Source organism: Diceros bicornis, chromosome 12, assembly GCF_020826845.1.
Source record: "Diceros bicornis minor isolate mBicDic1 chromosome 12, mDicBic1.mat.cur, whole genome shotgun sequence".
Classification (NCBI taxonomy): Eukaryota; Metazoa; Chordata; class Mammalia; order Perissodactyla; family Rhinocerotidae; genus Diceros; species Diceros bicornis.
This window is the reverse complement of record NC_080751.1, coordinates 28243800-28266089: the sequence shown is the minus strand read 5'-3', so window position 1 is coordinate 28266089 and position 22290 is coordinate 28243800. Positions and strand designations below refer to the sequence as shown.

At 36.6% G+C, this 22290-nt stretch overlaps 1 long non-coding RNA gene across 2 annotated transcripts in view; it reads left to right on the top strand.

Annotated features, from left to right (window-relative positions):
* Nucleotides 1-22290, top strand: part of LOC131411943 (uncharacterized) — a 324554-nt gene that overhangs the window by 170848 nt on the left and 131416 nt on the right. The gene's annotated exons all lie outside the window — the stretch shown is intronic.

Here is a 22290-nt window from a genome sequence, read left to right as displayed (position 1 = left end):
TAAGAGTTGATGTTGCAGTCTTGAGTCTGAAATCTGCAAGGTGGGCCAAGCAGACTGGAAACTCAGACATACTTTCTATGTTGCAGTCTGGAGGCAGAACTCTTTCCTCTATGGGAAACCTCAGTCTTTGCTCTTAAGGTCTTCAACTGATTGGATGAGGCCCACCGCATTATGGAGAGTAATCTGCTTTACTTAAAGTCTCTGATTGTAAATGTTAATCACATCTAAAAAAATACCTTTACAGAAACATCTAGTCTGTTGTTTGACCAAACAACTGGGCACCATAGCCTTGCTAAATTGACATATAAAATTAACCATTACACTCATTAAGGAAATTTTAGAAAATAAAAATAAATCGAAAGTTGATATTAAAAAAGCACTTATAATTAAGTGCCTGCAAATGATCTCTGCTAACATGTCAATGTATATCCTAGTCTTCCTCTTATGTTTATATATCTTTTTTCTTCTGAAGTTGAGAATATAGTGTTTATTTTATCTCATAACTCATTATTCTCTTAAGAGTATAAACACCTTTTCACTTCATTAAAATGATTTCTTCTGAAACTCATATTTAATAGCTGCATTATAACCAATTGAAGGAATTGTTGGCCCCTTAGGTTTTCAATTTTAGGAGGACATTGTATCTTTTTACACTTATCCTTAGAATATATTACTACACATGCATTTGCTAGTTGAAAATATGCACATTTTAAAACTTTTTGCATGCATTGCTAAATTGCCTTCCAGAAATGTTGTACCAATTTACATCCCAATGGCAATATTCCAGAAGGCTGTTTCCCTTCCCCTTTTCAGTATTAGGTGTTAGAATAAAAAAATATTCCAATCTGAAAGACAAAAGAGACTTTTCATTGTTGTTATAATTTGAATTTCTGTGATTTATAGTGATGTTGAATGAGTTTCTTCAGTTTATTGATATTTGCAGTTCTTTGTGAATTGTCCACCTTGCCCAATTTCCATTAAAATGCTTGTCATTTTCTTATTATAAAAACTGTATGCAACATATATAATACCTTTGTTATCATATATTTTGCAAGTGTTTCTTCCAGTTTACTATTTGCCTTTTAATTTTGCCTATAATCTTTTTGATATGCTGAAGTTTTTGTTTTTATTTTTGATTAACCATATTCATCAACATTTTGTGTTATGTCTTGCATTTGGTTTCAGATATTATGGTTTTCCTACCCTGTGATTGTATGTCTTTTGTGCCATTATAGTTTCTTTCCTGTTTTCTTTTAAGCTTTGGAAGTAAATTTGATGTATGGTGTGAGGCAGGGATTATTTTCCAGTTTACAATTTTGTTTAAAATACAACTTTTCTATTTCTTTCTAAACCTGGGGGAGATGGCATGCAAAAGACTAAAAAGACTAGAAAGGAACAACTTATACATTGCACATCTGGTAGACCCAATATAGATCACAGTGGTTCTGCAGCATTATTTGGTTTTCTATCAAAAAGCAGAATTAAATGTAACAGCAATTGCCTGAGGCTTTCATGTGTGTGAATGTGCGTGTACAAGGGCTTGCAAGGGAGCCTGTGGGGTGACAATTATGGTGCTGGGAACCATTTCCATTGTGGCTCTATGATCTTATTAGCCACATTTTTCATAGACTTGGAAAAATTTTTCTGTATGGGTAATGCCTGCATCTTTAGTCAATGATCACACTACCTTAAGGAGTAGTAAACTATAGTGTTTTAACTGCAGGAGTACTTATGTGCCAGGGCAGAATATGTCCACAGACAAGAGGCTGCCAATGATCAAATCTTGTAATCAGTGAATAATTTGAGGCAGAAAGTTTATGACATCACTCCCTAGCACAGTGCTTTTTGTGGCCCTAATATAATTGTCACTATTTTTTTGTGTCCCCATAGGATATGTCTTCCATTTATTCTTTACAAAATTGTAAGTTGTTGGGTAACCTGGCTGCAAGACACTGTAGTGACTGAGATAAACCTTACCCTAGATATTCTCCTTTTTTCTTATCTTAAAAGCTCTCATCACTCTCATCTTCAATTTTTCATCACTAGGTGTGGGACAGGAAATAGTGATACGAAATTTCAAGTGAACCATATTAAGAATCATGATTTTCAGGAGCAAGCTTAGTATTTTATCAATATGTTTCGTATATTCACCAATTTATTTTAGATTAGTAGTCTCTCTTTTTGAGATTACTTTTTCAGGATTATCTTACAGTTTATTTTAAATGTAGTAGAATTCCTTATTACTATTTTTGAGTTTTTATTGTGTATCCCACTATTTTAGACTTGAAGTTTCTAGGAGATGGGGCTTGGGATTTTCATCAAGCTCCCTAGATGACTTATATACCCATTGAAAGTTTAAGAAGCACTAGACCACTGTTTCTGGGTTTGGAATTAGTGTATTTGGGGAAATTTGTCACGAAATGTTGTGAAAAGATATGTACAAGTGCCTGGCATAGTGGCAGCCACAGAGTAGGCAATGCATAACTGTGCATTACTTCTTTAGTCTGGCTATTAAAAACAATTCATAAACTGATGTGTACTTGGTCTCTTCCACCTTTGTGGCTATTTCTAAGGAAGCTTCCATTTAAATACGTATATTTTACTGTGTATGCTTTGTATTACTAATCTTTATGAGCTTAACATTTAGAGGACCATGTTTATTGACTTTTTAGTGTGAACAGCTCATCATTCTGTTAGAGATTCAATATTCTGAATATTCCAGGAACATAAATATCCACAAGTGCTACTTGCATTAGCTAACAGAATTGCCATATATTTGCACAGCTGTTAAATGGTTGACTTAAAATTAAAAAAAAATAGTTCAGGTGTAGGGAGTTATTCAAATTATGTTAATATTCAGAGGTTTATACCAAAATAAGAAGATGCCACCTTGTGGTACAAAAAAAAAGATTCTTTAGTATGTGTGTAATATGTAGTTGACATCTTTTGAATAATATGTGGTTGACAAACCTATTTGAATAAATAGGAAAAGCAGCTAAAATGCTCATGCTTATAATCAAGTGTTTTAATTCAGTAACTATCTCACAAATAGAAAGATCACATGGAGAAAATTACATCGAAGTGTGTTGTGTTATGAAAGTAGGGGTCTATTCAACAGTACACAATAGTCATATAGAAATTAAAATGGAGCATTTCAGTGATGTTTAATGTGATCAAATAAACTGGGAACATATATTTTAAAAATTAAGATGGTCTTACATGTTTAAGAACGATTTTTATATTTTGTTCCTTTAGGTAAAAAGTAAATTTTTATTATGATTTAATTTTAATGAGCTTAAAGGTAATGTTTTAACTCTGAATAACATTTATGTATATTAAAATGATGTTTTATTAAAAAGACAAAGATTATTTGAATGAATTATGAGCTATGGCATTTACCTAGATGACGGTTCCTTGCATCAAATTATCCTAGAATTTCTGAGGATGAGTCAATCTTGGAAACCATGTAGTCCGGCATTCTCTCTTTTATAGGTGTGTAAACTGAGGCACAGAGCTGTTGTATGACTTGTCCAGCATCCTCCATCTCTTCAGTGGTTGACTCTTTATCCTGGGCTCCTTCTCCCTCCTCATTCTGCATTTGAATTGGTCTCTTGTTTCTCAGAAAAGAATGGAAGAGAATACATTTCTCCCCTCTGAACCTTTCATTAAATGTTTATTCTGTTGCATTTCTCCATAAGCATTTTTATATTGCCATTTTCTCCTCTTATTAGAATACTTAATATAGTTCCAAATAGTGCATAATTGAAAACAGTTTATCATATCTATTTTTATTTATTGGTATAATAGTATCCCTGCAATCTGGTGGCAGGAAAGTACTGCACTATTTTATTGTAATTTATCCCATTTTAAATGTTCATTTGGGTCTATGAAATTGCATAATACTTTTTAGAAATACACTTTCAGAGTATGTGTTGGGAAAAACCGCAAACATCAGAATTAGTTTAGAAAATTTTGCAGAGACAATATTGTGGGATATTCCAAATTGCAAAATTGAACAGGTAATCAGCTAATCATTTCAAATATTTTGAAAGTGAGTGCTCACCAAGATCTTGTCCATAGACATTTGTCCATGACAAATGACAAAGGAGGGTACTGGCATTTCTTGTTATTGAAATTTTAGAGGAGCAAGGGAGCGCTGGGTGCATGTATTTATCAGGAAAAGCATCACAGGTAGAATTATATTTAAATAGGATCTTGAGAAATAAGAAGAATTCAGATAATTAGGTGGCGGTGGGGGCGGGCATTCTGGACAGAAATGGTCTGACCTGAGACTATTTCTCTCTGGGACATAGTGATTAGAAATTTGCTTAGAGATGGGGTAAGGGTAAGACTATTGAGGACATTATTGGATGAACTAAGAATGTTTAATTCTTTTCTGTATATAATGGAAAACCATGGGTAACTTTTGATTAAGAAAGTGATATGAATGAACTAGCATTAGCGATGAAAATTATACAGAAAAATGTGTTTCTGTGAAGGTAACTTAAAATGAAATACATGTGTGTTGATGACCTTTAATTGAACAGGCAAACTTTCTATTCTCAGGTGTCCTTTGATTTGCAAGTATCACAGAACAAATTATTTTTATTTGAGTGCTTTCCCTTTCTTATTGTATTTGCCAGAAATAGGCAATGGAAAAATTCGTACTCCTTTTTCAACAGTTCACTTTTTCAACAGCTCCAATCTATAGGACGACTGTCATCTTCCATGTGCAGGTTTATTTTAACAACAAACAAATAAAACCTAGGGGTGGTTGCACATTAATGTGGTGGTAGAACACCCCATCCTTTATACGCTTTACAGACGGTGTTACTAGGAGGTCAGTTAACTCAGTATGGCTCTGTATAGGTCTCAAGAACCTAAAGAAATCCAGAAATCTGGAAAATGTCCCTGTGGTAGGCAGAATAATGGCCGCCCCAAAGATGCACATATTCCAGTCCTCAGAACCTGTGAATGCATTAGGTTATATGGCAAAGGGGAATTAAGGTGGAAGGTGGAATTAAGGTTGTGTGTCAGTTGATCTGAAAATAGGGAGATTATTCTGGATTATCTGGGTGGGCCCAAGTGAATTACAGGGGTCCTTAAAAGTGGAAGAGGGAAATAGAAGAGGAAGTCAGAGTGATAACAATATGAGAAGGACAAAATTCACCACTGCTGGCTTTGAAGACAGAAGGGGGCCACAAGTCAAGGAATGTGGGCAGCCTTTGGAAGCTGGGAAAGGCAGGAAAACAAATTCTCCCCTAGAAGCTCTCCAGAAAGGACTGTAGCCCTCCAGGCACCTTGATTTTAGCCCAGTGAGACCTGCTTTAGACTTCTGACCTACAAAATTGTAAGATGATAACTTCTTGTTGTTTTAAACCACTAAGTTTGTGCTAATTTGTCACAACAGCAGTAGAAAACTAATATAACCGCAACCAAAAAAAACAAAGAAATAATCACAATGGCGACGAGGATGTTGATTTTCCTCCTCTTCCACTTCCTTCTTCCTCTACCACTGCCTCCGCCTCCCCCTCCTCATGAACATCTCCTAGTGACGCCTTGTGGAGGACTTACTGTCTATCTGTTTAGTACTTTACATATATAATCTCATCCACCTCTTACCCCTACCTTGCTGGTAGGAGTTATCTCCAGTTTGTGCTAATAAACAAAGAAAGGCTCAGGGAGATTTGAAGAGAAATTGCCCAGGGCCTTGCAGTTCATTTGTGGCAAAGACCAGATTTAAACTGTTTATCTGAGGTTAAAGCCTCATCCTTTCTAGTGTAGAAGTGGTTGGGAGACAGGAGAACCTCGGGGCTGAACATGTTGGCTCTGGAGCCAGACCACCTGCTTTGAATTCTGGCTCCTTATCTTACTGGTTGTACTAGTACCTGGGACATAGTAAATTCTCAGTATATCTTGGCTATTATTATGATTAATTGCTATTAGTGTTATTATTATACTACATAGATGGCACAATAAGAGTAGTCATTGTCATAGGAAGGTGATTGTTAAAGTGACCACTACCATATCCATTTTATTGAGCTTAACTATACACTATAAGCTTTTCAAACTTCATTTCATCCCTGAATTTTGGCTTTTGGAATTTGTTGAAACCACTCTCCATCTCATTAAGCAGGGAGCTTGAAACTCATTAATTGATTGATTTGGCATTTTCCTTATTTCTAACTGCCAGGCATACCTTATTTTACTCTGTCACCCACTGCCCATTGCTGGACAGTATCTTGAAATATTTACTGTAATTCCCACTCTTTTGATTGGCTCTAACTTTGTGCAGAGAACTGCTCCCTTTGGAAAGTTACTTGGGTAAAGGAAAATAGGGATGTGACTGGAGAGAAGACAGTCCTTTGGGTGTAAGTGATGATCCCTCTGTTCTACCATTGTCGGTAGATGGCATTGTGATTTCATTGGACACCTATGCAACTTGTAGCCCATCTTATCATTATGTCATAGATGAGCCTCATGCCATGTTTAACCAACTCTCAACCAGATCAGAAGACCAGTAACAAGCCCAGAAATTTGTACTAGGGCAGTATAAAGTCACTGCATCTCCACAGTAAACTTTTGGTAATCCAAAACAACAGGATTTGTGGTTGTTTCCAGATTCTGATTCCATTGGCCAGTACAAGACTATCATTCATCTCTGGTGCTAGACCAGGACTGGAGTCAGTGTATGCTGGGCAGCAATTCATTTGTATTGTATCTGACACTAAGTGAGGTCCCAACACTTGGGACCATCAGATGTCAGTCTCTTCCCAGTCAGCTTCCTGATCTCCCATTTGCTCTTCAACTCCTTTGACTTCTACAGTACTGTTTTCTCCTTGTTCTTCCAGCTCTTGTTCTTGGTTTCCTTGATGGACTTCATTTCTATAGTTCTGAGATTAAAAAATAGTTTTCTCCTGTTTTAAAACTTTCACCCTTTACTCTTCTTGTCCTACCCTCTCTTCGTGGATGCTTTTACTGACATTCATGCTTATAGCTATTAGCCATGTGCTGATGACTCCCCGTACTGTCTCACTAGCTCCACAATTCTTCCCTGAGCTTCAGAATTATAAATCCAGTGGCCTACCAACTGGATGTTTGGATGAACCTTGAAATCAACAAGTCTGAATTTGAACTTGTCATCTATCCTCTATACCGCTGTGTTCTCTCTCTTAGTTGTGGCATCATTATCATCCTGTCTTCAAATAATAATAAACTGGTTTCCTTATTTTTATCTATTTTAATGTATTTCTTGAATCTTTTTCCTTTCTATCTTTATTATCACTGTCCTAATTCAGGCCTTCATGTTTGTCATCTGAATTTTAATTTTGTTGTTGATTATTTTCATGTATAGGTGTAAATGTTGCCATTGAATATATCCGTTAAATCTCTTCTTTTTTGATTCCTTCCATTGTTTTAATGCTTAGACTGTACTAATCTGCCATGAAATGTTACATATTCATAGAGATTTTTCTCTAGATTATTGTTTTCTTTTTTCTTAATTAATTATTAATGCTTTTATAGTTTCTTTTCTTTTTAATGTTAAATCCTCTTTCCCATTATTATCATTATTTATTTAGGTTTTGAGTACTTGCAGCTTCTTTCTTGATTGTGTTGAATGTTTACTCTAATAATTTTTACAAAAACTAGCTCTTATAATTACTGATTAATTTTAGTATGTTTTTGGCTTTTTAAACATTTTTACTCATTTCTCCTTTTATCTTTAATAGTTTCTTCTTTCTGATTTTCTTATTTTTTTTTTGTTGATAGCATTTAGGATTATGAATTTGCCTCCAGTTTTCGGCTTCCTAAGCAATACATAAGTTATGATTTGTAGTACTTTTTAAAGTATTTATAGTATGTGGAATTTCACACATATACAATATAAAGAGAATAGTTTAATCAACCCCTATGTACCTATCACCAAGTTTCAAGAATTGTCAACATTTTGCCATACTTGTTTCACCCGTGCCCCCAACTTTTTTCATGCAACATTTTAAAGCAAATCCTAGACATCATGAAATACAGTAATATTAATGTATATTTTAAAATATATATGTGTGTAGGTATTTGTGTGTATGTGTGCATATGTGTGAGTATGTATATACACACACACTCTGGCACACACATTTCCAAGTGATTGGGGAATCTTTTAGGCTTGATTAAAATATTTGTAATTGCAGGACATGTAGTCAGATTATTTGATCTGTATTATTTCTGCTTCTGATAATTTATTGAGCTTTCCCTCATGAGTTAATATCTAGTCAATTTTTAAATATATCATACATGGATTCTTCAAAGGCAAATAAACTATTTTAGAGTAGGCAGATCAATACATATCTTGTTATTAACTATACTAGTTCAATTCTCCATGTTACCGTTGTTTTAATGATAATAGTCTAATTCTCCATGTTTTCAAACTCTTCGTGATCTGTCCAAGATGTATTAAATCTATCAAGACAACTTTGTTTCTGTCCGTTTTTTATTTTATATTTGCCTGCCAGTTTTAGCTTCATATATTTGAATGTTGTATTATTTGACACATAAAGATTCATGGCTGCTATATTCTCATTATCATAACTTTTATCAATATAAAACAACTTTCTTTTATCCCATTTTATGCTTTCTACCTTAAAACCTACATTGTCCAGAATTAACATTGCCACCTCTACTTTCATTTAATTTATATTTGCTTGAGAAATCTCTACTCACTCTTTTATTTTTAACATTTACGTGCACTTCCAAATTAGAGATATCAGAGTAGCAGCACACAGACTGTGTCTTTTGACTCAATCTGATAGTTTTCCAGCTATTTCCAGTTTTTTCAAAACTGGTAAATTTAGTCTTATCTCTTTTCTTATGGTTATCTTGCTTTTTATTTTCTCTTTCATTTCCTTGAATTTTTGGATTTCTATAATTTTTTATTACCTTTGTTTGGTTGCTATTGTTTTAATGGACTATACTTTCATCTTCTCTAGTGATTAGGAAAGTTGACATCTTGATACTTATTCTACTTATTTTCCAAAATATCCAACTTCTATTTTTCTGAATATTAAAGTCGATAAAAAAGCAATATCTTCTGTTTATCTGCAAGGAATGCTTTTATATTTCCTTCCCCATTCCTCACTCCTCACTTGTTCATTTTGAAAGTACTATTTGACTTAGACTGATATTACTAAATTATTTTTACTTCAGATCTATTCTTTTATAAGAATTATTTTTGACATTTGCATTCAGATTTGAAAATATATTTGCAAGAGCTGTTTAGGGCTAACACTTATGTTTAATTATTTCAGGACTCATCACTAGGTTTTACATCCCAACTTTCCTATTCGTGAGGTTTTTAATTTTAATTCAAGTTTTAGTAGTCTTCATCCCAACTTATTTTCCTTTTCTCTCAAATTGTTCTTTCCTTTTATGGTATATTGAGGGGGGCAAACAATTTTTTAAAATTTTTTCATGGTTTCTGTAAGAGTGACAAATATCTAAAACTTCTGGGTGATGTTTCCTTTGCTTGTTTTACCACATTTAACCACAGGTCCGTTGTTTTGTTTCTCTTACATTTACTCAAATGAGGACTTTTTTTCCAGATTCATTGTTTTTCGTTTTTTCTCCTTGTACCTTTCTGTACATACTATTGGATAGCTTAATGTGTTCATTTTCCTTCCTAATTTGCAGTGACCAGTGGGCAGCCACATAGCGTGGTCTTGCTCTCCTGAGGTGGAATCTTCTAGTACCCCCGCTACCCACCAAAAATAATGGAATTAATTGAAACTATAACCTTTAGGATTCATTGAGAGCAGTACTCTTCCACATCTTTCTTCCACATTTCATTTGTGGGTACAATATCTCCCAGGATACAATGGGCTGTAATTATCCCCCCATGTCTCTTTTCCTCAACTATTATTTTCTGAGAGTTTTTCTATCTGAATAGCATAGAAATATGAGTGGACAGGAAGGGAGTATAATATTCTGCCTGCCTGAAAATCAGCACCCATTTTGAACAGAATGGCTGCTCAGTTTCCTGTTTATTAAAGGGTCCAAATCTCTGAGCTGAGCCGTGCAACAGACAATGGGAGCAGAAAAAAACAGAACGAAAAACCCTACTGCTCTTCCAAGGAGGTAGACTTTTCTGTTTTATGAGGTGATGCTTGGATAGGCTACTGACTGTTTTCTCACTCTTGATGCATCAGCCTTATAATCACTCGAAATTTTTCCCAGATTTCTGGCACTGGGTTTCCTGTCAGTCTTAGTTTTCTGTGTTAGAGTTTTCCATTTCATATGTATGTTATTGACGATTGGGAGAGACAGTGCCAAGCAATGGTGGCCAGATGCCATTTTATACCAGAAGTCTTCTCTTATCTACATTTAATGGTTATAAATAATGAGTGCATTTGTGGGGAGTACTGTCACTTACTCTTTCCAACAAACCCTGGGACCAATTTTCTTAGGGATCAATTAAATTCAACACCTACTCTGTGCATTTAAAAAAATATGCCCAATATTCAGTAGAATAGAAATGGCTTCTGCTCCAAAGTATTATGATTAGGACTATAACAGAGTTAGGTTGAAAGGTCTATGGTACACCAGAGTCAAAACCACTTTTCTCCTTGGAAAATTGGAAAGGCTATACAGAGAAGATAGATACAGAGAAGTGAATCTTGGGGTATAAATAGGTATTCAGAGGCTGGGTAGAGAGATCAGGACATCCTAGGCAAAACAAAAAGCACCGTGACTTAAGAGAGTGTAGTATGAGATCAGGAAGTGATGATAGGGTGCAGGCGATTAAGCTGAAGAGGTTTATGAGGCCCCCACTTGTATGGATGGTGGATTGGAAAAGGAAAGATGGATGGCAGGAAAATCGATATTAGAGCAGTTAAAATCAGCTAGGCGAGTAAAGGTGGGAGAGTGAAATCAAGCAGCAGCAGCAGAGATGGAGAGGAAATGGCAGGTTTACAAGTCTGAAGTGGAGAGATAGAGGACTAGGAGGAGGAGTGCGTAGTTTGAAGACTGGTTCTTCTGATCTGCCAATCATGTACAGGTACATGTGTGATACAATGGTCAAAGTAATTGATATGTGAAAATAAACCACTTTTGCTTTCAACATTTGCAACTCAACCTTTTACCTGCATTAAGGTTATTACTCATGTGTTTGGGTTGTGATCAGATAAATCTACTTATTTTAACACACTCTTTTTGCACTAGTACTCATATTTTTTCTCATTGTGCCAAATAGTCACATTTCTAGTGATGGGAAAACCAAAGCGTAAATTGGATTTGGCACAAATCTTGAGGAATTCCTATTAGGGCTAGCTGGGTAACTAATCTTATTTTTGATTTCCAAGCAAACATTTTTTTCACTAGAATTATCTACCTTCATGCTCAAGAAAATTCATATAACTATCTGAAAACTTATGATAATTTACAGATTAAGTTGGAAGCCATTTTGTACCTTTGTTATACTTGCAGTAAGTCCTAGTTCCAATGAATACATTTCTTTTACAAATCTCATATAGGTGTGATTAAAATAAATCATAAGAGAGACAAAGTAGGATTATTTCCCTAAAGTTTTGGGGAAACCAATATTCTATTCAGAGAACCAAATGGTGTTATCCAAGTGAAAATGTTATTTATCCCCCAAAGGAGTTTCTACCTATTACCCACAATTCAGTTAGATAGATTTGCTTCTCATGTTTGAATTTCTTCCCCAATATCATTTATCTTTTATTCAAGTGAAAAAAATTCTTAAACTGTATTACTGAGAAGTTTTCTACTAATGGGAAAGTAAACAGTAGAACAAAAATCCTTAATATACACTAGAATTGCTCGAATGACTTAAAGTACCCATTTTATAAACTTGTGATACATTTATAGGTTTCTGAAGTGGAGAAAGAAATCTCCATTTGCTCTAGTCAAATAACTTTTAGAGAGGTACTAGAAATTATATGTGTATGTATATATATATAAAATCAGGTTTAATAACTTGGTGATGTGCATTACAAGAAATGGCATTCTTCTTACATTCTCACGAGAGGGGTAAAAATTTTTAGAAAGTACTTAAGATTGAACTGTGATAATCACTCTAGAAATTAATGCTAAAATGTTTTGTGATACACTTGTATTAATTTAAAAACGTAACTTGTTATCCATTATATAGTATTTGTTTTCAAACGTTTAAAAGCTCTGATAAAGATTCTAACACAATTGTAATCAGCTACCATCAATATGCAGAGGCTGGTTTTCATTTTCCACTTTGCATTGAGAGGCAGTCCTTAAAGTACTGAAGACCAAGCTGTACTTGAAAATGGGTGAGATTTACTTGTGCTTAGATCTCTTCTATTCCTCCTCAACTTTCAAGACATGCTTTCCTTTGATAAGGATGCTTTGGAATCTGAATTTTAACATGTAGCTGTGTGTATTTAGTCATGCAAATATACACACTGTATATTATTTTGCTTGTACAGTAATTATTTTCATTTATGAAATTCTAAATTCGATGTTAAATATTGAATATTTTGGTTAAGTGACAGCTTGTGCTAGCTTTAGGATATTCCTGCTTGATAATTATTCATGAGAAGAACAGCTGAAAACAAACTAGTTATACACCTTGGCAAATTACTGTGATTGTAATTCTGTGAAATTTCCCCATGGCCATGTGACTTTATTATAAGTACTCTAACAGTGCAGATGTCCAGAATGTTGTTGTTGTCACAAATGTTATTCCTATATTCAAAGTTTTTGAATTACTCTTTACTGCTTCAGAGAAAACGTGAGGAAGGAGATGAGACATGCAATATGTATGATAGAGCGTATGCAGCTCTTTTCAGTGCCTGCCCTCCCTTGGTTTGGGGTGGGCATGGTGCTCACGTACTGCATTCCTGTAAAATATAGAATCGGTAGCGTTTTTATGAAATCTAGACATGATGAAAACATTTCCTATTAAATGTTAAGAAAAAAGGAAAAATAGCCCCAATTTATCATCCTTCAAAAAAATTCAGCCGAAAATCAAATGTTATTTCCCTACTCTCCTCCCTTTTCAGTTCCTTCCCCATATGGTTCCTGAAATGTTCCTCCATTTAAATGGATTTTAAAGCTCATTCCTTATAGTTCCTAGAGCATTCATTGCTTTTGAGAAAAAACAGAAAAACATTTTAGCATGTGCTATTTTTGTTATTCTAATTAGCAAAAACAGCTGGTCCTGTGCAGCTCAGACTGTAATCTTTTTCAACACATTGTTCAGATTTTTTTTTCCTCCTCTTCTGTCAAGCTACAGGCTACCACCTCTCCTCTTCCCACACAAATCAACCCCCAAAACACCTGCACACACAACCTTAAATATCACCTACATCTGCCATGAAAGGAAAAGGGAAACAGCCTCTCCTTCCTAGTGGCTGGGCAGGGCACATGCACCAAATTATACAGAAGGTGAATGAAAGTCATTCTCCAGGTACTACCTCATCGATGTTACATTCACCAACCACTTTACTCTGTTGTCTCAAAAGTACAGCTATCTTATAGTTTTTTATTTTGTTTCTTTTTTCTTTCTCAACTCCTTCTGGTAAATGGGAGTAGCCTCTTGTATAATCAGAGATTGAAAAATTGGATAATCAAACCTTACTCACAATTTGGTATCTATCAAAGGCATATGACTGCCAATGATCATTGAAGCTGATCAAAGTCACACTCCGTTGTCATGGCAACGAATCCCCATTTTGTTTATATGGAGGGGTACGCACCACAGGAGAATAATGCCGAGACGAATTAAATTTGTGTTGTTGAGAAATTAACATGTGGGATGCTTAGGAGTGAGTTGAGTGGGTGCTTACCAGTGTGATTTTTTTTTTTTTAAAACAAGGGAGGTGGGGGGAACAAAACATAATCTATGGGGGAGTGTCATAATGGAAGAGTCCTGTAAAATACTGAAATATTTCAGTAGCGCATTTCTAAGGTAGAGTCCAGATAGAAGGTAATAGTTTTTATTTGGTTTTGTCACTGACACATTTCATGAGCTTAAGAATCTCCAGGCTCTTTGGCTCTTCTTCCTTGTTCCAAATTTAAAAAGGATTACAAGGGGATGCATCTTTCAAGTTTTATATTTGTTTTTCCTTTGAGCTAGAAACAACTCTTAATTAGTAACCACTAATCTGCTAGGGAAAACATAGTATGATTAGTATATTTTAATTTTCAGTGATTTGAGACCTCCCCTAGCCAAATTTTGGGGTCGAATGAAGCTCTTTGCATTTTTCATTTGGAAGATATCACCTGGTCATGAAGGTGATAAGTCATTAAAAATTTTTCCCATGATTTTTTCTTACATAATGCTGTTTAAAAATCTTTATCATAAATTATAGTCTCTTTCTCAAAGGAAACATGATAGAGACGAGTTATTTTAACTTTTTATCACTTTCAAACAGTAGCATTCATTGCCACCTCATCCGTTCTTCCTCCAGGCATGATTCGCCTGCTGTTCTCTCTCTCGTCCTTCCACTTCATCCGGCCTCTGTGTCAAATGCTTGCACTATAATCCCCGTCCACACGGAGCTATCATTTCCCTCTTCTCCTCCAGCAGCCACCAGGAACCATTTCCTCTTAGTTTCTGAAATAAACAAGACTGTCGTATGTCCAAATATCAGTTTCTTTCAGTTGTACTTGTTATTTTGGTCTTCTACCTCTTTATACTGTGCTCATTACTATTCAAAATATGAATTCCACAAATATTTGAAGTGACTGCCTCTTTCAAGGCTGTGCTGGCATGTAAGATGTGATCCCAGTCTGGGAGTTTATAATCTTGTTAAGAGAAAGGGAGAGAAACCAACACTCACTGACAGTCTCCTCTGTGTCAGTGTCCCTACTGGCACTTGGTGTGTTTATACCTTGTTGGATCTTTATACACACTGGAGATGTGTAATACCCTTATTATTCAAGTGAGGAAACTGAGTCATGGAAAGGTTAGGCAACTTGCTTAAGGACATGCAATGGCAGACTATGCCTAAGGTCTGCAGTGCCCTACTCCAAGATCCATGTTTTTTTTGTTTTTTTCTGCTTTGGATGATAAAACAGATACATACACACATAAATACCACACAAGATGCAGTGAAATGAATGATACAGGAGGGTTAATGACAATTCCTGCTTCAGAAGTGAAAGATAAGGAATAGGCCTCTTCTAACCAGGATGGTCAGGGATAATTCTGGGGAGGAAGTAACATTTGAGTAGAGCCCTGAGAAGTGCAGCGTTTATTAGGTGAAGACAGAGCATAGAGGAGAGGCTGAACAATCTGCCCTCTGTCACCTAGGTCCATGCTCAGAACAGAGATGAAAACTTTGTGGTTTTTGGTTTTGTATTTCTCTTGGCTTCCACACAAATAATGTTCACTCATAATCTCCAACTGGGGGCTTGCTGCTTTTTTTACTTTTAATACCTGAATTGTTTATCAAAAATGGCTATTCTAGAATGAGATATGGTAGATGATATATTCCTGTTTTATTGAGCTATAAGACCCTTGGAACATACTACCTTTGTTAGTCAAATTAGATCAAATCAATGAAGAACTAGTACAGCCAACCTTCCACAATTCTCTATTGTATATGGTAATCAAGGATACTGATAAATGAGATTCAGACAGAATCTGCTAGCCACCACTTTACTGCTTACTTCAATCCCTTCTGCCAAGGCTTGATGACCTGCTAACATTACGAGTCTCTTTTCTGATTGCTGGAGGTGTTATTAAAAAACAAAGAAAGAGAAGAGTCTGGAAATAGAAAATATGCCCAATTATCTGTTAGAGAAGATTGAGGCAGGAAGCAAGGGGTAACAGGTTTCTATACCAGCCACTTAGCTGTGTAACTCATGGAAGGCGATGATCTCGTACTTCCTCGTTTCCTTGTCTGTACACTGAAAACGATACTACTACCATTATCACTAGAGTTATTAGCAAAGAAGTATTGAGTAGTTCTCGTGTCATTTTTGACTGAGTTGATATTAATTCACTCCAACAGCTTTATGGAGAAGATCATTTTCATAATAAAACTATCTTGCCACCCAAAGAGGTGTTCCTCTCCTTAAAGAAGCAAAAGTCTGCACACTTTCTGTTGCCCTCTCCACTCAGCAGTAAGTCCTGGCCTCCCTTGTAGAGCTTTGTGCCCATCAAGTCCCTGTCCTCATGGTGGGAACCTGTGATCAGGGGAGCCCCTCCACACTGACCCTTTCTCCCACAGGAGGATTCTTTTAGCCCAAGACTTCAGGGAAAATATATTCGGAAAATTTTTTTTTTAAAGTTTCTCCTTGGAGGCTCCCCCCTCCCCGCCCCCAATGTCTCTTTCCTCTGAGAATAAAAACAAAGCTGCTAAATTTAGGGAGTGGAATTCTTTCACCAAAAGTATTACGTAGTCTTATTATTTGCTGGTCAAATGTGTTTAAACCACTTAACTCATTTATTTGGTTAAGAGGAAAAGAAAATCTGGTCAGTGCCTTCCAGGAAGTGAGTTAATCAGCTGGCAAACAATAGCCTGTGTTGTTATTATCACTGACACGTTATCTGACTAGTACGAAAAGGTTTTCACAGCACATTCCAAACTACTGTCCGAGCATTTTCAGGCTGTTTTGACCTTGTCTAAAGAAGCAGGAAGAATGTCTCCTACAGCTTCAGTGTGCTTTTCACACACACTGGGGAATTTTGAAAATGTTCCTGTCAAAATCTACATGAGCCTGTTGCAGGGTGAGCCGTTTAGAGACCCATGCTGTATGGTTACTGGTTAGCTCCAACCCTGCCAATACCCCACCCGCGGCCCCAAAAGAGCTTTGTGGGCTTTTGAGGTTTCAAAATGGACCTTCAGGCTAGATGGCAAGGAGTGGGGGGATTCAGGAGCAGAGAGCTCTATTTCAGCCTCCCTGTGTATTAGTTGGGCTTGAGGAGTGTGCAGCGGCTTAACGATAAAGTCGTGAACTTAGCACACAGCTTTGGCACCATATTGTTCCTTTCCACAGTGGGTTGTCTAATTAACAAGGGCATCAGGCCGTCCGCTCTTCATACCAGGAGACTTGCCACGAATTTCAGCTTAATCAACTTTCACTCACTTGGTGAACATCCAAAGAGTATCGAGACTTCAGTAATTGCTCGATTGTTAAGGAATTGTTAAACAGATCTTGTGCAGAAATGAAGTTTCTTGAAATACATTTGCATCATCAGAATCTAAGCTTACGTTCCTGAGCAATTCTGTCTACTTCTAAATTTCTGAATGGCTTTTTCACCTAGTGCTATTTTTATCCAGCATAGAGGAACAAATACATAAAAGAAATCTCAATTTGTTAAAGCCTGATATTATGGCGTAATGACTGGATTCGACAATGAACTGACTTTTGAATTTTAGTGAGTGGTAAATGAATGGATTGGAAGCTGCTGCTTTTAGAAATGGGCTCCTTCTGTTCCTCTATTCTAAATTTCATACTAGAAGGAAAGTTATTTTGCAGGTATAGTCCTTTGTCTGGAGGTTGCTTTTAATTTACTTGAAATGGTGGTTTCTTTTTCCTCTTTCCATTAAAGCTTTCTTTCTATTCAACTCTAGAGCGTTGAAAAACTGTAGCAAGTATTTAGATCCTTTGTGATTTACAGGTTTTATGTATATATTCAACCTATAGTAAGCCAGCAAGTATTCCCCTTCCCAGGCAAGGAGAAATATTGTCTAGAAGTAAATGAAAACGTTAGTAGGGCTTAATGAACTTCATGAAGACTTGGGAAAACAAGAGACCACAGATGACTTTCTTTTCTCTTCTCTTCTTTTTCTTTTTTGAATGCAAGAAACCAAATAAAATATTAGCTATATTAGCGCCTAAATAGAAGATTCTGGTTTAACTAATCAAGGCAACAAGGTAGACAGACAAAACTGATACAGGTAGATAGATGAAAATAAAGAAAAAACCAAAACCAAAAAAAAACACCCCACTTATTTTAACCCTACTCCACAAACTGTATAGAGATGGCACGTTCTCCACCGGGTTTCCTGTGGGAATAGGAAGCAGAGAGGGCTAACTTCTCTCAGCCTTTTTGTAAAGCAATAGCAGCCTCCCTTTGCCTTCCTGGTTGCAAATTTGTGGGATGGAAGTAACAGTCCCTATACCTTGAGAAGAGGAAATAGTTCACATTGACCAATTTTTTATTAGAAAAGTAAGAAAGTTCACATTCTTATTTACATAGTGTAACTATCATTCATTCTTCTGTTGAGAGGTAGTATCATTAGAGAAAGAACTTGGAATAAAAGAAAGTGACCTTGAATTTTATTCTCCTGCTCCTAGTAGCTGTATAAGTTGGTAAGATACTGAATTCCTCTGGCCTTCACTTGTCTGATCCATGGAATGGGTATAATATTTTATGGACCAGAAAATAGAAACTGGGAAAAGAAAAGGCTTTAATGTTCCATCCAGAAGTGTGTGCAGTTTTTTTTTTTTTTTTGGTGGGGAAGATCAGCCCTGAACTAACATCCATGCCAATCCTCCTCTTTTTGCTGAGGAAGACTGGCCCTGAGCTAACATCTATTGCCAATCCTCCTCCTTTTTTTTCCTCTTTTCTCCCCAAAGCCCCAGTAGATAGTTGTACGTCATAGTTGCACATCCCTCTAGTTGCTGTATGTGGGACGCCGCCTCAGCATGGCCGGACAAGCCGTGCATCAGTGCGCGCCCAGGATCCGAACCCGGGCCGCCAGTAGCGGAGCACACACACTTAACTGCTAAGCCACGGGGCCGGCCCTTGTGCAGTTTTTAGGATGGGCGTGTACCACTAATATTCTCCGATTTTAGCTAAGAGTCAAGATTTCTCATGTGCTATAATAAAATGAAGCTTCATGCTAGACAATGAAATGAGAAAATTGGGAAAAGCCCTAATCGTTATCTAGCTTTATTTCAAAACTCTCAGAAAGGGAAAAACGGATTTTTTCAGATAGTTGCTAAATTATTGCGGGCACTGGATTAACTCTACATGTTGCTAGCTTACCGGGTTGGTTACTGTTGTCCATTCGTCTCTTTCTGGCTTCCCGGTAAATAGTATGTAGACCAAAACCTCATTCTTGTCTCTAGTTGTTACAGCTAACTTTTAACTATCCCAGGATGGACTTGCCACATTTTTGACTTGCTGATCAATCATGCTAAGGGTTTAAAATAACTTGTTCAAACTCATCTGTTGTTTCTTTTCATTTTTCCCCTACTCATGAGACCTACAATCCAGCTGGACACTTAAAAAACAAGGTACCTAATTACCATTCCAGTTACTATGGCTGCATAACAAATTATCCCCAAATTCACTGGCATAAAATAATTGTTTATTAGGCTTATTGAGTCTGTGGGTCAGAAATTCAGTCGGGGCACAGTGGGGACAGCTTGTCTCTGCTCCACAATGTCTGGGGCCGCAGCTGGAAGACTTGAAAGCTGGGAGCTGGAATCATTGGAAGTTGGCTCACTCACATTTCTGGCAACTGATGCTGACTGTAGGCTGAAACTTATCTGAGGCTATTGACCAGAACACCTACATGTGACCTCTCCATGTGTTCTGGGCTTGCTCAGAACTTGTTGAGAAAGACCTGGACAGAAGCTGTGTCCTTTTGAGTTGGACAGTCATATGACATCACTTCTGTCTACTCTATTGGTCTGAGCAGTCATAATCCTAACAAGTTCAAGGGAAGGGGAAATAGACTCCACCTTTTCATGGGGAGTGGCAAGATTCTGGAAGAGCATGTAAGACTTCGAATATTGCTGTGATCACTTCTGGAAAATGCAATCTGCTGCAATTACCTTCCCCTCAACATTGAGAGGTTGTAAAATATATACAGCCAAGTAAATATCCACGGCAAAAAATAATTTCTATTAAGCAGGTGGCTTGCTTCTATTTATGGGGGAGAGGAGGCTATTTCTCTTGGGGAGAAAGGAAGAGGAAATAGTTGTAAGCAGAGAGTCATTTGTAACAATTAAATTAGATGGCTTGTGAATGCTAAAATAATAAATTATTCCCAAATTAAATACAAATATCAAAACCACATTGCAACATCAAATTTAAATGTTTTGGGATGGATTGTTCTTCTGGATTATTCAGGACCTTAACATTACTCCATTGGATTGGATACTGTAGTTTCTGATTTCTCTTATAGTTCCCCATGGTTAAAGATGGTCGTGGTAATGGTGTTTTCAAAGGAAAGGAATGTGGTGACCACATTCCACCTCTAGTCAGGTTTCTAATCATCTGCTAACTTTTGAGAGTGTTCGTGGGATCAGAAACAGTCCTTGAGTCTTTCAATTGAAGGGGTTCAGAACAGGCCTCCCCAAGATGTGCCACTTTGGTATGTGGAATATTTTGAGCTAAAGGCAATCCAGACCCTGCGGGCTCAAGAGAAACTTTTACCTCTCCCTTAAAGAATTTAAATTGGGGGCCTCGCCCATAATAAGAGTTATTACCATAAATAACTTTTTATGACCTATCTGTGTGGCAGGACAAACCTCTAATAAGTGAACATCTGCTCTTCTTATTGTCCTATGAATTACCCTCCTCTTATCTGAAGCCTCAGGCCTCTATCCCATTCCTTAGCTCAAGATGTCATATATACCTCATTTTACCTTTCTGTTTCTGAACCTCTCATGTATGTGGGGTACCTGTACGTATGCAATTAAATTTGATTTTCTCCTATTAATCTGTCTCATGTCAATTTAATTCTTAGACCAGCCAGAAGAACCTAGAAGGGTAGAGGAATATTTCTTCCTCCCCCACATACTCATTCATTAATTCTTTCATTCAACACACATTTGTTGAATACCTAGTATACACAAGGCATGCTAATTGTTATTTGCTCTGTCAAACACAGAGACTGATAATGAGCAGTGTCCGCTTTCATAGTAATAATAGCTATCATTTATTGAGCACTTAGTATATGCCTGGCATTGTGCTAATACTACATACAATGTTATTCATCCTTATAGCATGAAATAAGGCAGGCACAATTTTCAAGCATTTTATAGTTGAGCAATTTAGGAAAGGTGATTTCTTGCTTAACTTTGTACAGCTAGTTGGTAAAAGATCTTGGTATCACACTTCACTTTGTTGGACAGAATAGCCTGTTTTTTTCCAACTAGGCTAAACTGCTTCTTCTAAGAACTTGGCTTAGTGGAGTGGGAGGGAAGGAAATAAGATATATATATAAATAATTGTAGTATAAGATGAAATTTGATAACTATCCAAAAAAAAGCTATGATGGTTAGGAGAGCCTAATTCTTTGTGGAATAATTAGGGGGAAGCATCGTGGAAGTGGTGGCATTTGAATTAGGACTTGAAGAACTAGTAGGATTGTAATATGTGGAGATTTGGATAAAAAAGAAAATCTAGATGTTGGGAAAATGTGACTGGAGTATGAAGAACATGGAGACATTTGGGTAGTAGCAAATCATACAATCCAGAGGAATCCATGTTTGAGGATTAATGAGTTAGAAGGCTGGAAATGTGGATTGAGTCCTTATGGTGAAAGATCATATATGGCAGCTCTCAGAAGTTCAACTAGGAGTTGAGTAAGTAATGGTGAGTAGTTGAAGGTGTTTGAGTGGGAAAGTGACATGGACAGAGTGGGGCACTAGGAAGAGAAATCCAGCTGGGCTACCTAGGATGCATTGAAAGGGTTTGGAGATAGCAATGCTAGGAGGTTTGCAGTAATCTGGAAGATGGTGATGAGGGCAGATATGGTATTGGTGATGGGAGTTATAAAGAGCAAGAGTGAAATGTATTGGCATTTCCATTAAAAACTAACTGCACGTCTGGAGCAAAGAGATGAACCATTTGTTATTATATCTATATTTCTCACCAACTGACCAGTTGCTCAATTAAAGTACATTTGCCTCTTCTCTAGAATTGTCTGTTTTTATTTTATTAAGTCATATTCTCCAGGGACCCTACTGAGCACCTGCCTCTAATTTGGAAATGTGTTGTCATGGCTCCTGTTGAGACTGTTCTGCATTTGGAAGTTCGTTTTCTATTACATTTATTTCGATTAAATGCTTTGCTATTAGACTTCTTACAAGTCATACACCCTGAATACAAAGTCAGGAAATAATATGAGCTGCACTGAAAGTGCTGAATTGCTGGCCAGTGTTGTTAGGAGCAAGAGGCATAAAGAATTAACAGTGCACATTGCAAGCAATTTTGTAGAAGAGGTTTATCCAATTTTTGCCCCTGAAATAGTTCAGATTTTTTAAAAAAAGAAATGATGTGTCTGGTTCATTCTGTTAACATTTCCCTGTCCCTATGCCCCTCAAGGTAGGTCTGTG